The 14,946-nt window shown below is 35.4% G+C and overlaps 1 protein-coding gene across 5 annotated transcripts in view; it reads left to right on the plus strand.

Annotated features, from left to right (window-relative positions):
* Positions 1–470: 470 nt before the first annotated feature.
* Positions 471–14,946, plus strand: part of SYT1 (synaptotagmin 1) — a 592,766-nt gene continuing 578,290 nt past the window's right edge. The window contains exon 1 of one of the 5 annotated variants that reach the window (XM_037987655.2): positions 471–914. The gene's annotated coding sequence lies outside the window, so the exon portion shown is untranslated. The remainder of the gene's footprint in view (positions 915–14,946) is intronic. The other 4 variants (XM_008004112.3, XM_037987647.2, XM_037987645.2 and 1 more) reach the window with 4 other exon arrangements.

Raw genomic sequence — 14,946 nt, forward strand, 5'->3', positions numbered from 1 at the left:
CCGGGTTAAATGGCCAAAGACAAACTTCTGCCTCTTCTATCCCGGGTCCCAGCTTTTCAAAAACCCACAGCTGGCAAACCCACACACATCGAAACTCCTAGGTCGCTGTTGCAGTCTGGGCATGCTCAGTATCAGGGCAGGTTTTGATTGAAAGTAAAAAAAAAAAAAAAAAAGCTTTGTATTATGCTCGCTCTCTTTCTCCTGTGCATATGGCTTGCTGAACAGGTTTTGGGGCATTCTTGAGTCTACCCAGAGGTTTTATCAGATGCCCTTGATTGTGTCTCCTTGGCATCTGTTCCCCTCTTACTTCACTCCCTCCCCCAACCCGCCTCCACCCCGCTTCCCAGGTCCCTGTCCGCTGTGGGGATGGAGGGACACTAACAGAACTGGGATGGGAGATGTTGGCTGAGCGGATCCACCTATTATTAGTGCGCTGGGATTGGCTTCTTGGCGCAGCGTAGCCGAGGTGGAGCCAATGAGGATGCTAGGGCTGGGAGATGATGGGCGGCCGCCTCCTCACTGGAGGGATTCCTGGAGAAGCTGCAGTGTGGGGATGCTTTAGACCGAGTACTGCCCCCAGTGTCTTTCCACCTCCTCCTGCAGCAGCGGCAGCGGCAGCAGCAGTTAGCAGCGGCAACTTGAGGCTGCACCCCGGGCAAGCCCCCAGGGTGGTGCTCAGCCGAGAGGGGGGCTCGGCGCCCCGAAGGGGTGTGTGTAGGGTGGGGGCGACCAGCTGGGACCAGCTGGTGGCCCTGGAAAACCTCCCACACACCCACACCCACACACCCCTTTTGTGTTGCAGGCTGCCCCTCCAAGAGCGGAGGCAGCGAGAGCACGCGTGTGCCTCGCGCCGGTCCACGCGGGGAGAGCACTGGGGACCGAGACCCGGCACCACCTCCCGGTCCGCCCTCCAGGTAAGGAAGCGGGACTGGCGGCGCGGCCACCTCGGCGGTGCCTATCTGCTCGAATCCATCCCAAAGATTTTCTTCTCGATACACTTGGATTTTAGTGGTGGGAGTCTGAGACCTAGGGAGGGATCCCCGGGTGGCCTATTGTGAGAAATATGAGACCACATGTGCATCTCCTGAAAAGCACTTTGCACAGCGCCCGTGATTTAGAGCTTGGAGTTGATATTGGGCATCCCCCATCTTCTTGCTTCCTCTTTCCTTCTCTTCTCTCTCCTCCGTCCCCCGCCCCCAATCTCAATCTTTTCTCTCTTTCTCTCCCACACCTCCCCTCTCGCCCTCCTCCCACCCTAAGCACGCACAGGGTTTCTTTCTCCTCCTGGAGAGGATTGTCTTTCTTAGAGGAAAGAGGGGGAGTGAAGAAAGGAGAAAGATTTCTTTCTGTTGGGGAGAGGGATATGGGGGTGGGTGGGTTGGGGCGTAAACAAGATAGAACACAATCTCTGCGAAAATCAGAGCACAGAAAGCAATTAAACTGAATAAGGGGAGTAGACAAGCCGTCCAGCTTGGGCTGTCAGAGAGGGGAAGCGTCAAGTTTGACTTGATTTCCTCCTTGCAAGAGACTATGTCTCTCACTTGATTCGTTCAAATGGAACAAAAATAAACCGACAATCCAACCCACTTTCAACTGCTTAATTGCTGTTGCTTTTGAGTGCCAACCATCTGACTTTTCCTGTTTCCATCTGTCCTGTGGGACTGACAATTTGGTATTGCACATCAGTGTTAATATCTGAACTTTGAAAGGTTTCTTGAGTAAGAAAAAAAACACAATTAAAAATCGATTATTACTTTCCTGAGGTTTCTTGGTATGGTCTGTTGTTGGGGGATCAAAAAATGTAAAGTTTCAAAACATTTGCAAGGGACAACAGTTTTATAGGGAGGCTTGGATTTCTACTTTGAGAAAGCTAATCTTCTAGTTAGCTTTGTGTACATGTTGATATTCACTTTCTCCAGTATTAACCCTTTGGTGAAATAAAGCAACTGTTTAACTTTTGTGTGGAAGCTACATTTGTGGATGGATTTTCACTTTATTCTACCTTTCTACTATCTATTTGAATTTTATTGTCTGGATACCAAACTTATGCCTGGCTTTATTTTCTTTTAATAGGAGAATATTTAATGGATGTAAACATGATGTTTGTACAATTTCAGCACTCCCTTTAGAAGGCACATGGAGGCTCAGCTGGGCAAGAATCCTCCTGTACTGGAACAAAGTTTAGAAAGTAATGCTAGAAAGATAGCCTAAATTTTAAAAATCCTGAAGGGGAAAACATTTTTGTAACGTCTTGTTAAAAGAAAGAAAAATATATCAAAACAGCAACATGCCCCTGGCTGCCTGCATAATAGGTCAAGTAAATGGTACTTGTTGGACAGAGCCTTTACAGCAGCTTCAGCAGTCTCTAATTCCATCACTGGGGATATAAGCTTTATTTTCTTAGTATTCATCAGGGACAGCGAAGCGATAGTACTGTCAGATGGAAGGAGGTATACAGAAGTGCCTCGTTTGATGTAATAGGAAAGCATTCCAAGTGGGTCTTACCTGAACACAGAAAAATCAGCAGATGTTAGTATACAAAACACTTATTTTTATGTATAAGGGGAAATGCAGAGTCTTACTTTTTTTTTCTAGAAGTCCACTTGATATAAGAAAAGGGAATCTTCTATCCTAACTCTGCCTGACCTTCTACACTAATTTGTATCTCAGAGAGTATTTTTTCACTATGTATCTTTAATGTATAAGTTTACACACCAACTTAGAGAAGAGCTGGATTCATTTGCCATCAGTGTAATGTGTACTATTTCCAAACCATTTTGCATTTGAGGGAATGATCCCTCCGACCTAAGCAGAATTACCAAGTCAGGAAAAAGGATTCTCTTTCTAGGGCTTTGACATTTAAATGACTTAAAAAAAATACTGTCTGTGTTGAAAGCTAACTCTGGTTTTTAGAGGTGCCACCTTTTGGTTACAAGGACAAAGGGACAATCACTTAATTACCTCATGTGTATGTACAACTGAATTAACAAGTTTAGACACGAAAAGATGTACAAAAAGGAAGCCAGCTGACTTCATGTGAGAAAAAATAAGATTTTGTTGTCTCATTTCTCCACTGTCTTAGGAATATGTGAAAATTTAGGCTTGGTTTGTGACATTTATTTTCATGACTCTTTACAAATGTTAATTATAGAAATAACATCTAAAAAGATGGATATCAGTAGTTTTTCACATACTTCTAAAAAATTCAATATCTATATATTGGAAAGCAGAACTAATTCCAATATATTGTGAGTGGATTGTGGAGAGACCTTAAATGATACATTATAGGAAATTCTTATTCTGTTAGCCCACAAAATAGTCTAATGTCACAATTTCATACAGTCTTTATTTTTTTCTCCCTTTGACAGGATATTTTAGTAAATCTCATTCATGTTTCAGAGTAAACATGATAATTATGCCTTAAGGTATTTTTGTCATAATTGAAGACTGCTAATACACAGGGAAAATCCTAAAATACTAATTTCACAGAAAATACCACATGATTGAGAGTTGTTGCTGAGTAGCTTTGAACTTCATTTTATAATAGAGAATATTAGTTATTTCATCTGGTCAAATTATCAGATAGTTCTAATCAAGAAATATGAAAATGAATAACATTATATTTATACGATTTGCATATTAGACTGAAAATAAAACTAAAAAATAGTATTAATTATATGCTTGTATTAATTATATGCAAGATGAGCTGGAAGATTAATAAAATAAAATGTAGAATATGTTAGAAATCTGAAAGTTAATTTGAACTTTCCATTAGCCTAATAACACCATTAACATAATATCAGTTCATCACTTTTGATGTCAGTATATTAAATTGATTTTGAGTAAATTCCCAAAACAGAACCATCTAATCTTAAAGAACACACCCTTAATGTAGACAATTATGCGAGCCTGAAATATAGTTCTTATGATCTCCAGTTTATGCAACAGCCAAGATGAGCTATCACTAATTCCAAATTGAAACATAATACTTATTTTCCTAATGGTAATAATTAAGTAATTTGGGGGCAACAAGAAAGTAAAACAGTTTGGTTATATAATGGAGCAAATCTCTGTCTACTCTTACCAAAAATCCATATCAAAGTTAGACTTTCTGTCATTGTATAATGTAGGTATGGGTCTTGCATGCATTCTGCTGAAAATATAATATTTAAAAAAATTAAATATCTGATGTAGTTGTGATATTTTAAAAGTTTTAAATAATTTATTTGTCATAAATATTATTTGTACCAAAAGTTCAATTCATGACGTGGCTGATTTTTAGCTGAATTTTTTTCATTGAAATTGACGAAAGCCATTTAAACAGAGACAAAATATATGGCAATCTAAATAATAATTTCAGTTAGAATTTAAGGATATGTGTGTGTGTGTATATATATACACACATATATATATGCATGTTTGTGTGTATATATATACACACATATATATATGCATATGTTTGTGTGTATATATATATTCCACAATTATGTAACTTTTTCAAGAAGGATTAGAAACTCATGGACAGTAGAATATAATTTGCTGAAACTAGGGGGTATTCATGTACAAAGTACCATTTAAAGAAAGATGACGGAGTCTTGGGAATGCTTTTAAGTCTGGGAATACTCAGAGATAATATTAATGGGAGCCTAGATTTTTTTTCTTTAAAAATGGGGTTCTATGACTTTGGGCAGAAATTATTTTTATATGTATCATGATTGAAAAAACTCTCAGTACAAGATGATGCACTTCTTTATACAGGTAACAAATAAGTTGAAATCATATGATTTAGATATGATGGCTGATAAAACTTCTGTCTTTCTAAGGCTTTTGACAGATATTTCTTTCATTATTTGCATTAAGGTAAACATTCTTAATTTTTTATGTAATTGAATGGCATGATTATCATTGCATTGGGTGAGAGAATGTGGGTTGATATGTTTTCATTCAATTCCTCAAGAAATGATCAACATTATTTCATAGTCTTTTTGCAAACTTGATTACATTTCTCCACTAAGTGTGTCCATTTTCTTAAACGGAAATGTAACATTTAAAAAAAAAAAAGAAAAAAAAGAAAACCAGCATTTTTCTTTCAGCTGGTCATTTTAAGAGTGTTCTTGAGGAGCTAGTTTTATATGGACTATAAGATAAACTGTGGTAGCCGGGTATATGAACATCACTCTATTCATATGTACTAGCAATACAAAATAAACTTATTTAAAATTATAGTGCAAATGTATGCTACCTATTACAAGTAAGAGAGTATGCCATCAATTCCTGTCTATATCAATAAAATTTACTTTTGTTTTATTAAAAAAGGAAAACTTTTCTTTAAAGTGAACAATAAATACATTGCTATGTTGTAGAAATGGTGAACACTAGAGATGCTATTTCTGCAATTTAAAATATAATATTAGAGATTCTGTTGCAAAGAATCCTCCTTTTAAAATGGCATCTACATTACATTATTTTAAAAAAACAGTATTTAAGAGAGTTTCAAAAGAAATTAAAACCTACATTAAAGTAAAATAACACATTTATAGTAGTGTTAGAAATGCATTTTCTAGCATGTCTTTGACAAATGCAAAACAGATATTTTAAAGAATTATTTCTATAATTGCTCTAATTTTTATGTTTATTTAAACCCCAAGTTCTCATTGCTGATTTCCATACTTTACTAATAAAATAAATGAAAGGTCAAAGTTTATCTTTTTTGGTTACTACTATTGTGGAGATACAAAGAAAGCATACTGGTCACTCCTATAAATGTCTCACATATAGTATGTTTAGCATATTACTTACGCATATAAAAAGGCATTTTGTTAAAGAAGAGCTCTGGAAAATCATAAAGCAGATGAAGATAAAAAAACATGCCTTCTATTTCTTTGCTGTTTGTACAAAATGAGAGCTGGGGAATTTCCACGTAGAATGGGAATGGCCTATAAACTAGTGTAAGAATTTGGTGAAACTACTTGGTTAAGATATAATTTCCAAGAGTTCATAACAGCCCTGTTGAACAACATTTCATCACAGATACTAGCTTGCAACCTTGCTCTGCCAATCATAAATACTGTATACAAGATATTTAGCTAAGTGCCTCAGTTAGAAATTAATTTCTGATTGAAATATCCACTTAATTAAATCCAGGTATGGTACTGAAACTTGGTAATACCTTACCTCAAAGAACCTGTTTCTGTACTTGTGAAATGTAGCTTTGTTAATAATTTTAAAGTACTTAGTTCCAAGATATATATATATATATATATATATTTTTTTTTTTTTGGCCAAAGGGTATTATATAAGTAAAAGTAATTATGTCTTATTTCCTGTGATAGATAAATGTTTTCTTTTTCTTTTGAAATAATTTACTAAATCAAAGATAAAGTGCACATATGTACTCAAATGCAAACTTACTTGAAGAGTTTGAAATGTAAACATTCTTATTTTGCAATTGCTTACATGAGAAGTACAGTCTCCTGTCGTCTTCTATCATGCTTCCTGACAGCAGCCATCATTTCAGTCCCTTGGGAATAGAAAGGAAAGCAGACAAACCACCTGAAAACTCTGGTGAAAGTTCTCGTGATGTGGCCTCCAGGGAACAGCCTCTTGTTTTACTTGAGGCTCATTTCCTCTGGGCCAGCCTCCTTGCATGTCACTCCATGCCTACTGTGGGTAGAAAACAGGTACTTGGATTGACTGATTGCTGCTTTGAGATTCCTTGACGTATTTTTTCATCAACATGAAGGCGAAAGGACATGAATACTCGGTCAAAACATGCAGAGCTGTACTTACGTGAACACTTTTAAAATACGATACTGAATCTTATATAATTTTAGGAAAATTTATGAAATAGCTTTTCTTTCTTGGAATTTCTTTTGTTTACTCACAAGTGATCCAAGCAAAAGATGAGGCTGTTAAACCATGAGTCAGTATGGTATTTTTTTTTAGCTTAACACTTGAGGATAAAGCTGAGAGGATTGTTTAAAAAGAGTTTCAAGTCATACTTTCAAAATCCATCTGTGTCTTGTTGATGGAGGCCTTTAAATAAGCACATGCTTCATGGTCATTATCCCAGATAACTGACAATTTGTTTTTCTACAAAATCTCTAGATATTGTGAAACATCACACACAAGCTTGCTTTTAGGATGGATTATTAATAATGTATTTTTCAGATACAATTGTATGTGAGAGTTTCTGCAAGTGTAAACAACAAGATAACATCACAGCAACAGGCAACACTCACTAAAATATCAATTTAGAATTATCTGCTCTCTCTTTGAGAAGGAGAAAGAGCTAATTGAGTGTCTTTTTTCCCTCATGATGTGCTGGTCTCCAGTATCCCATGCCATACAAACAGTGGGTATGTTCCTTGCTTCCCTCCTATGAAATATGGAAACTGCCTACCTGCTTACTTTTGAGGGGGAAAAAAAAACTTATCTAGAAAGGTTTTTAGACAAATGATTTAATGGCCTTTGAAGCAAGGACAAGTGCTATAACAGCTTATTAAGGGATAGTTGAGCTCTAGCAATCAGGTTTTGAGTTATCAAGATTATTAGAAAGAAAAGTTGACACAGTTTCTCAGGAGAAAGACAAGGAAGCAGAGTATTGAAATCTGTTTCTGACTTGGAGTGTCTGCCAGATCCTAGTTTACAAGGCTGGCTTTCTGCCTAATCCCTAGCATTTTCATCAGATTTGAAGACTGAATAAAGTGAGCCTTTGGGCATTAGAGCATATTTCTAGAGCACTGAGACCTCTTCTATAAATAGCATAACATCACCCTTCTATTATAACCAATGTTCAGAATCCGAGGCCACACGTTTTTATATTTAAATATGTATAAACCAGATCATTCTGTGCCTGAAAGTACTAGGGTTTTATCTGTCTGTGTACAGGAAATTCTTCTGTGAAAAGCTTAGTTAACAATATGACATTACAAATAATATACCTATTTTTAGTAGTTTTATTAAATTATAATGTTAAATTTAAAAAGCCAAGCATTCATCTTGAGCTACATCTGAGCCTGAGAATTCAAAAAGTGACATTTCAGTACATAGCCAACATACGCTTAAATTGACAAAACTGCCCTGCTTTTAAATTGTTTTGTAAAAAAGTACTTGATATACAAGTTTCCGATGACTTTTTTTTCTGGAGAATCTTAGATACTTTCTGAACCACTCTTAGACGACACAGAATGAATATTAATGACAGGAGAGAGCTGACTCCTTCAGGCAAAAGTGGATGAGACAAGTTCTGTTATGCCTTTGAGACTCTGTTTCATCATTTATATATTGAACACATAACAACAGTTTTATTTCTCTTGATTTCTTGACTTTTAGACCTGTATGCATTGAAGCATATTACAACTCACAGCCTGAATAGAAAAGATTTGTTAAGTTCTCTTGTTATAAGAATGATATAGGAATTCCTTTGTGTTCCCTTCCGTTCTGTGCATTTTATTCCTTTCTCGTGTATCCCCTTCCTACTCTGCCCTTCTTCCTTCTTTTCTTCATTCTTTCGTATTTCCTTTCTTTTTTCATATCTTAATGAAATATTTTCCTATAGAATCACTAAATGAAGGTTTAGTACTTTTGACCGATAGTAATCTTCACCGGCTGGATTTATTTTGTTTCAACAACCAAGAAATGTAATTCTTAGTTTGTATACATTTTAGGTTAGCTTCACAAAATATATAGATAGATAAATAAAGAAGCAGCCTTTTAATTTGTTTATGTAATTGGCACACTTAAATGGAATGTGTCATGATTTGAATGTTTTTAAAATTTTGCATGTAAAGGCTAGCTTGCTGATAATTTCTAAACCGTAACTGTTTGCAGAGAGACAGAATAATGTTTGAGAGTCAAAAAAACTGGCATGTACTATTTGCATTGTTTTTCTTTATTTTCTATTTGGCCATTGCAATGGTAATAAGTTATTGTTTTCATGACAGGTGTGCAGCACTGTATATTTCTTTATTTTATTGCCTTATTTGATGTTGATAACGAAGAGGTTCCCTCTCTTACAGATGCAATGAAGGAGACTCAAGTGTTGTTACTTGCTTGCAATTACACATTTAGAAAGCCTCTTATATTTTTTTTCTATTGGAACTTACTGCCTCAGCACTTAATAAAGGGGGAAAAAGCATGTTTTGTAATTCTTTTAATATGTAAAAACTCGTTTGCCTTTGCTTATCTAACATCATTGTTGAGTATAGGATATGTAGTCTTTATGTATCCCACTGAAAAAATAAGAAAGATTTGATATGCTATCATTTCTTCTGTGACTTTAATTGCAAAACAAGTTGAGTTTGTGTTGTAAAATTATTCAAGGGACATTTTTTGTAACCTACAAGAAAAGTCACTAAGCTTGAGTCACTAGGCTAAGTTGGCCTTTAGTCATTGCTATTTCACTGTGATGTTAGATAAGTCATCTTATTTGTTTTCTTATTTGTAAACTCCATAGTTCCCAGCCACCAAGTAGGGTGCAGTGAGAAGTGATTAGAATCATAAGTATTGCAGCTTTATCACTAGCTCTCCAAACTTACCTCTTATTATTCTCCTCATTGATATTCATACACATCTTCTTGCTGTTCCTTCTCATAACATTAATGGAAGTTGTAAGAATCTATTGATACTTTTTATCTTCTATTCCAAGGTAGAATGATTAAACATTCTGCTTTAAGTGAACATGTCCAAACCACAATTATTATTCAATTCAAATGTAAAGTCTATCAGTTGGCAATTCTTTCGTTAAGAAACACATTTGGGAGCAATAGCGAATAGCCATACCATTGCAATGTGCATTAATATAAATGTATTTATAGCTAATCTGATTGAAGAAAACAGGACTTATAGTTGGGAATGGCCTATAGAAAGAATACAAAATTATATGAAACATAGGATAGGTATTAATGGAGATATTTGAATGAATACAGGTAATCATATTGTTTCTTACAATATGTCAGGCACTTTTCTATGTACTTTCCATGCTTCATCCCATTTAATATTCTCAATAACTCCTTGGGATTTGTGCTAATTTGTTCATAATTTTAAGTGAGAAAGTTGTGGAAAAAGAATAATTGAGTAACTTAAAGAATAATTGGGTAACTTCCCAGGTCACATTAAACCCAAGCTACTTATTTACAGAGCCAATACTCACTCATAGGTAGTCACACAATCAATAAACTCATAAATGGCAGAAGAATAGAATAGATAGTGGCAAAGAGGTAGAGGTAGAGGTACTCAAAAAAGATTAAATAGTGATAGGCAAAGTGATCCACTTTATAGGTTAGGTCGATATGACCATGACGGCAATAGGATAAAAGTGTGAAACTTAGAGAGCTGGATTCAGATAGCCAACTCTGGAATGGTGAACTTCAATAAGGAATGAAAATGCAATAATGTTTGCAAATTGTCTAGTACCCTGTTACTACCATATGGTAGATTTGACCACCTTTGCTCTTTCTCTTTTTTTATTCTCAGAAATTCTTCCACTTGTAAAAATGCCACCTGCCTCAAAATGCTTAAGCAAGAAAAGGGATTTTGGTGCTCATGTGACCGTAAAGTTCAGAAATATTCTGACTTCAGTCAGAGGTGGAAATGGGGACTCACACCATGTGGTCAGAACCAAGCCTATTCTCCTTCCCACCACTGTACCACTAGTACTCAATAATTTAACAACTGGTATGATCATACCAGTGTGAAAAGTCTACCTATAAGAGGCTATTGATTGAATTGAGTGTTATTTAATTCTAGTTATGTCCTTGCCTTACTCTCTTTGGCTTCCTCACTTTTTAATGTAGAAGGCTAGATAGTCTTTATTCACTTAATTGCAAAGATAAGAAGAAAGTCCTTTATAGGACTTGAAGAAATTTAGCTTAGTAGAATTAAGAACAGCAAATTGCAGAGCCACTTGTGTATAAATGAGAATTTCAAACCTTTATTAGTTTTGTGAGGAAGGAGGGCTTATTTCAAGGAGTTTATAAAGTTTTAACCTATATATGCTACAGATTAAACATTATCAATTTGTACAAATATATTATACATTTTTACATTTGCTATACCCTGAATTGAAGAGGAAATATTTGGGAATAATATATTTCTTCAGTAAGCATGATGATGTGCCTATTATATGCCAGGCAACATTTGGATGCTGGGGATACAGAAATAACAATAGTACACAGGTTTCCTGCATGTAGGAACTTACATTCTAAGGAAGAGGAGAGACCATTAAAAACAACAACAAAACATAGCTATGGTTCTTATATAATAAATACTACAAAAATCATAAAATAAACTAATAAATAAAACAGAGCAATACTGGGGAATGTGATTAACCAAAAGTTGAGCCTGAAAAGGAAAAGGAGCCAGCCCTATGACTATCAGGGAAAAGCACTGAGGTCAAATGAAGCAACCAGTACAGAAGCTCTACAATGGGAAATAGTTTGGTCTACTTAGGTATAAAGACGCTGGTTTTATGTGTTTGCCCTGCCTTAATATTTCAATTAAAAATAATCTGCAAACATTATTAAGAAATTTTCAAAACCGTATAATCATGTATGATCTCACCATGCTTTAAATATATGCTGTCTCATTTCCATGTAATATGTTTCCAGTCTGTGTTCATATGCTTACATTTTTTATGACAACAATCACAGAATATACACTGTTTTTACTCTGACTTTTCAAATGTATTTTCAGGTGTCTTATAGATATATGTTTTTATCTTCCAGTTTTATCTTCAGAAGAGCAACTGCTTTTCTTTTATTTTGTATATTCCTTAGACACTTTCTGCATGTCTTTTGTTTCTTAAATCTTAATAAGTCTTTCCCTTTCCCCTCACTTCTAAAGAAATTAAATACATGGCCTAACTCCAGTTTTATTGTTCCTGTAAATTTAAGTCAACACCTTAACTTTTTATCACATTCATGACATTTTTCAATGCAATTTCCTTTTGAGTGTATTTTTGATTATATCCTACAAAACTCTAATTTAGATTTTGAAACAAAAGTAAATAAACACTGAAAACATAATGAAACAAATCATTTTGTGTCGATTATCACTTAGACAACACAGGTCTTGTAGCATTAACCGGAAATTATTTTTCCTCTATCTAGTCTCATATCCTGGTTTCAAGAACTCAATAACCTAAGTCTACTTAAGTCGCTATATGATAGTAAACCAGTTGCTTACAAAGGCATATGAACTTTTGTGAGACTGCAATACTACTCAATCTGCTACACAGTAATGAAGTAATAATTAAAGCATCAATCTTAAATGTCCCTCTTTTTTTTTCTCCTAATGCTCTCTATAGACATTATATTCTGATAATAACATGTTTTGAAAATGGAGGGTTTTTTTGTTTTTTTTTTTTTGCCAAACTACTGTGCTCCTTTAGGCTCCTTTGTATCCTAAATATTTTATGTTATACTATATATATATGTGTGTGTATATATATGTGTGTATATATATATACACACACACACGCATATATAGTATATTTTGATTTTTTAAATGCACCTGGCTCCTCTACTAAATGCAAGTTTTTCTGAATTTTGCAATGACATTTTTATCATCTCTGACTCTTCAGTACCTGAAAGATATTAGGGAGTGAATATTTTATAGAATATTTATCAAATGAGTGTATTAGTCTGTTCTCAGGCTGCTAATAAAGACATACCCAAGACTGGGCAACTTATAACGGAAAGAGGTTTAATGGATTCACAGTTCCACATGGGTGGGGAGGCCTCACAATCATAGCAGAAGATGAAGGAAGAGCAAAGGGATGTCTTATGTGGCAGGAGGCAAAGAGAGAGCATGTATGGGGATCTCCCCTTTATAAAACCATCAGATCTCGTGAGATTTACTATCATGAGAGCAGCATGGGAAAAACCTTCCCCCATGATTCAGTTAACTCCCACTGGTTCCCTCCCACAACATGCGGAAATTATGGGAGCTACAATTCAAGATGAGATCTGGGTGGGGACACAGCTAACCCATATCAATGAGTAAATCCACTAACTCTGTATTTTCTAACATTTTTAACTGGCATCCAAATTTAGTATATACATACACACACTATTAGCAAAAGTTGTATGAAATATTACTTGTTATGCTTTCTGATACTTTTCAATTATCCTTTTCTATTTCATTTAAAAAGCACTGGTGATGATCAACTAAGTTTATATTACAATTTAACAATGTATAACAGCCTGTAGTTTTTTTTGTTGTTGCTGTTGCTGTTTTTTTGTTTGTTTTTTATTTTTGCTTTTTTGAGACAGATTCTGGCTCTGTCATTTAGGTTGGAGTGTAAGCACATGATCCTCTCAACTCAGCCTCCTGAGTAACTGGGACTACACGTGCATAACATCACGCCTGGCTAATTTTTATATTTTTTGTAGAGACAGGGTCTCACTATGTTACAGCCCAGGCTGGTCCTGAACTCCTGGGTTGAAGAGATCTCCCTGATTTAGCCTCTCAAGGTGCTAGGATTATAGGCATGAGCCACCACACCTGGCCTCAAAATTATAATCTTCTTGCTATATTCACATACAGGTAATTTTGTGTGAATTTATAATACATTATTTTTAAGTCCACAATGAATCTAGCACCAATGCTGTTATTGGCCACTCTTAAGCAGATTCATGTCAGTTGGCTACCTTCTAAGAAGTTCAGCTAATAGCTCTTAAGCTTCTTTTTGGTTGTCATGGGGTTGATATATTGCACCTTTTTTTTTTTTTTTTTTTTTTTTTTTTTTTTTAGTTGTGTATAAACTTTCTCGTAGATCAGAAGAGGATACACGAAAGGAATAAGGGATTACTTCTTTTCCTTTAAAATAGTGAGTGGAGAACTAGTCTATGGAAAAAATAGGCAATGAAGATTTAGCATAGGTATTTAGAGTTTTGTATTCCAATTAAGAAACAAACAAATAACATAAAATCTGTCAATCCGTCACCAAGTTCATAATGTGGAAATTTTACTAAATGATTTCCCTGATACCTTTCAGTGCTAACATGTGAAGGTCTGTAATTGAGTATGGCATTTTGCTGCAAGAAAATTAGACATATGAGTAGCCCAGCACATAAAGCCTTTGGCTTCCCTTCTAACATTTGAGTACTCTCATAGTGGTGAATAAGGTTGAAGATTGTATCTTTCCGTCATTCATTTATCTACTCAAAAATAGTTAAAGAATACAAACAAACTCCAAGACACAATTAGCCACCCATGGAAGAATTGAGTACCGTCTAGTTAAGAGTGAAACTATAAGCAAGTAATGATTCGCTCACATGTGAGCTGTGAAATAGCATAGTGTAGGATACTCTGTGGTAGCAAACAATACAAAAGCCTCAAGAACTTCAGCACAAAAGCTTTATTCCTTGCACATACCACATAGCCATTGTGGATCAGAGTTTTTGGAGAGTACATAGGGGAGAATGTTCTCTGATTTACATACTCATTCAAAAATCTAGACTCTGAGAGCTCCAGTGCCCCAGTGTCTTATAAGGCTGTCATCTCAATGTAAAGTTTAAGGATTCATTGCAGTAGGGCGAAGAGCATCAGAGAGTTTCTCACCAGCAATTATCTACTTTGACCCTGTAAAAGATACATAAAATTTCTGTTCACAGTCCATTAGCCAGACCCAGTCATGTGGCTCCTAATTAGAAGGATATAGGAAGTATAACACACCCATTCCCAGTCCAGGCTTGGAAGAAGAGGATATTGGCAAGTACTTGAAGAGATAAGCTGCATCAGGAAAATGCAAAGCTTTCTGCAAACACTAGAGTGAATGACAGTTAGCTGAAACAGCAATGGCTTCATATAGGAAGTGATGCATAAGATATACTCTGAGCGACTTTGAGGTTATGTTAGGTATTCAGTTCATTCCTTAATGAAAGCATCTCTTTTTAAACATCTAAGTCTCAAACAATGATATGTGTTTGGTTTAGAAGACCA

This window comes from Chlorocebus sabaeus, chromosome 11, assembly GCF_047675955.1.
Source record: "Chlorocebus sabaeus isolate Y175 chromosome 11, mChlSab1.0.hap1, whole genome shotgun sequence".
Classification (NCBI taxonomy): Eukaryota; Metazoa; Chordata; class Mammalia; order Primates; family Cercopithecidae; genus Chlorocebus; species Chlorocebus sabaeus.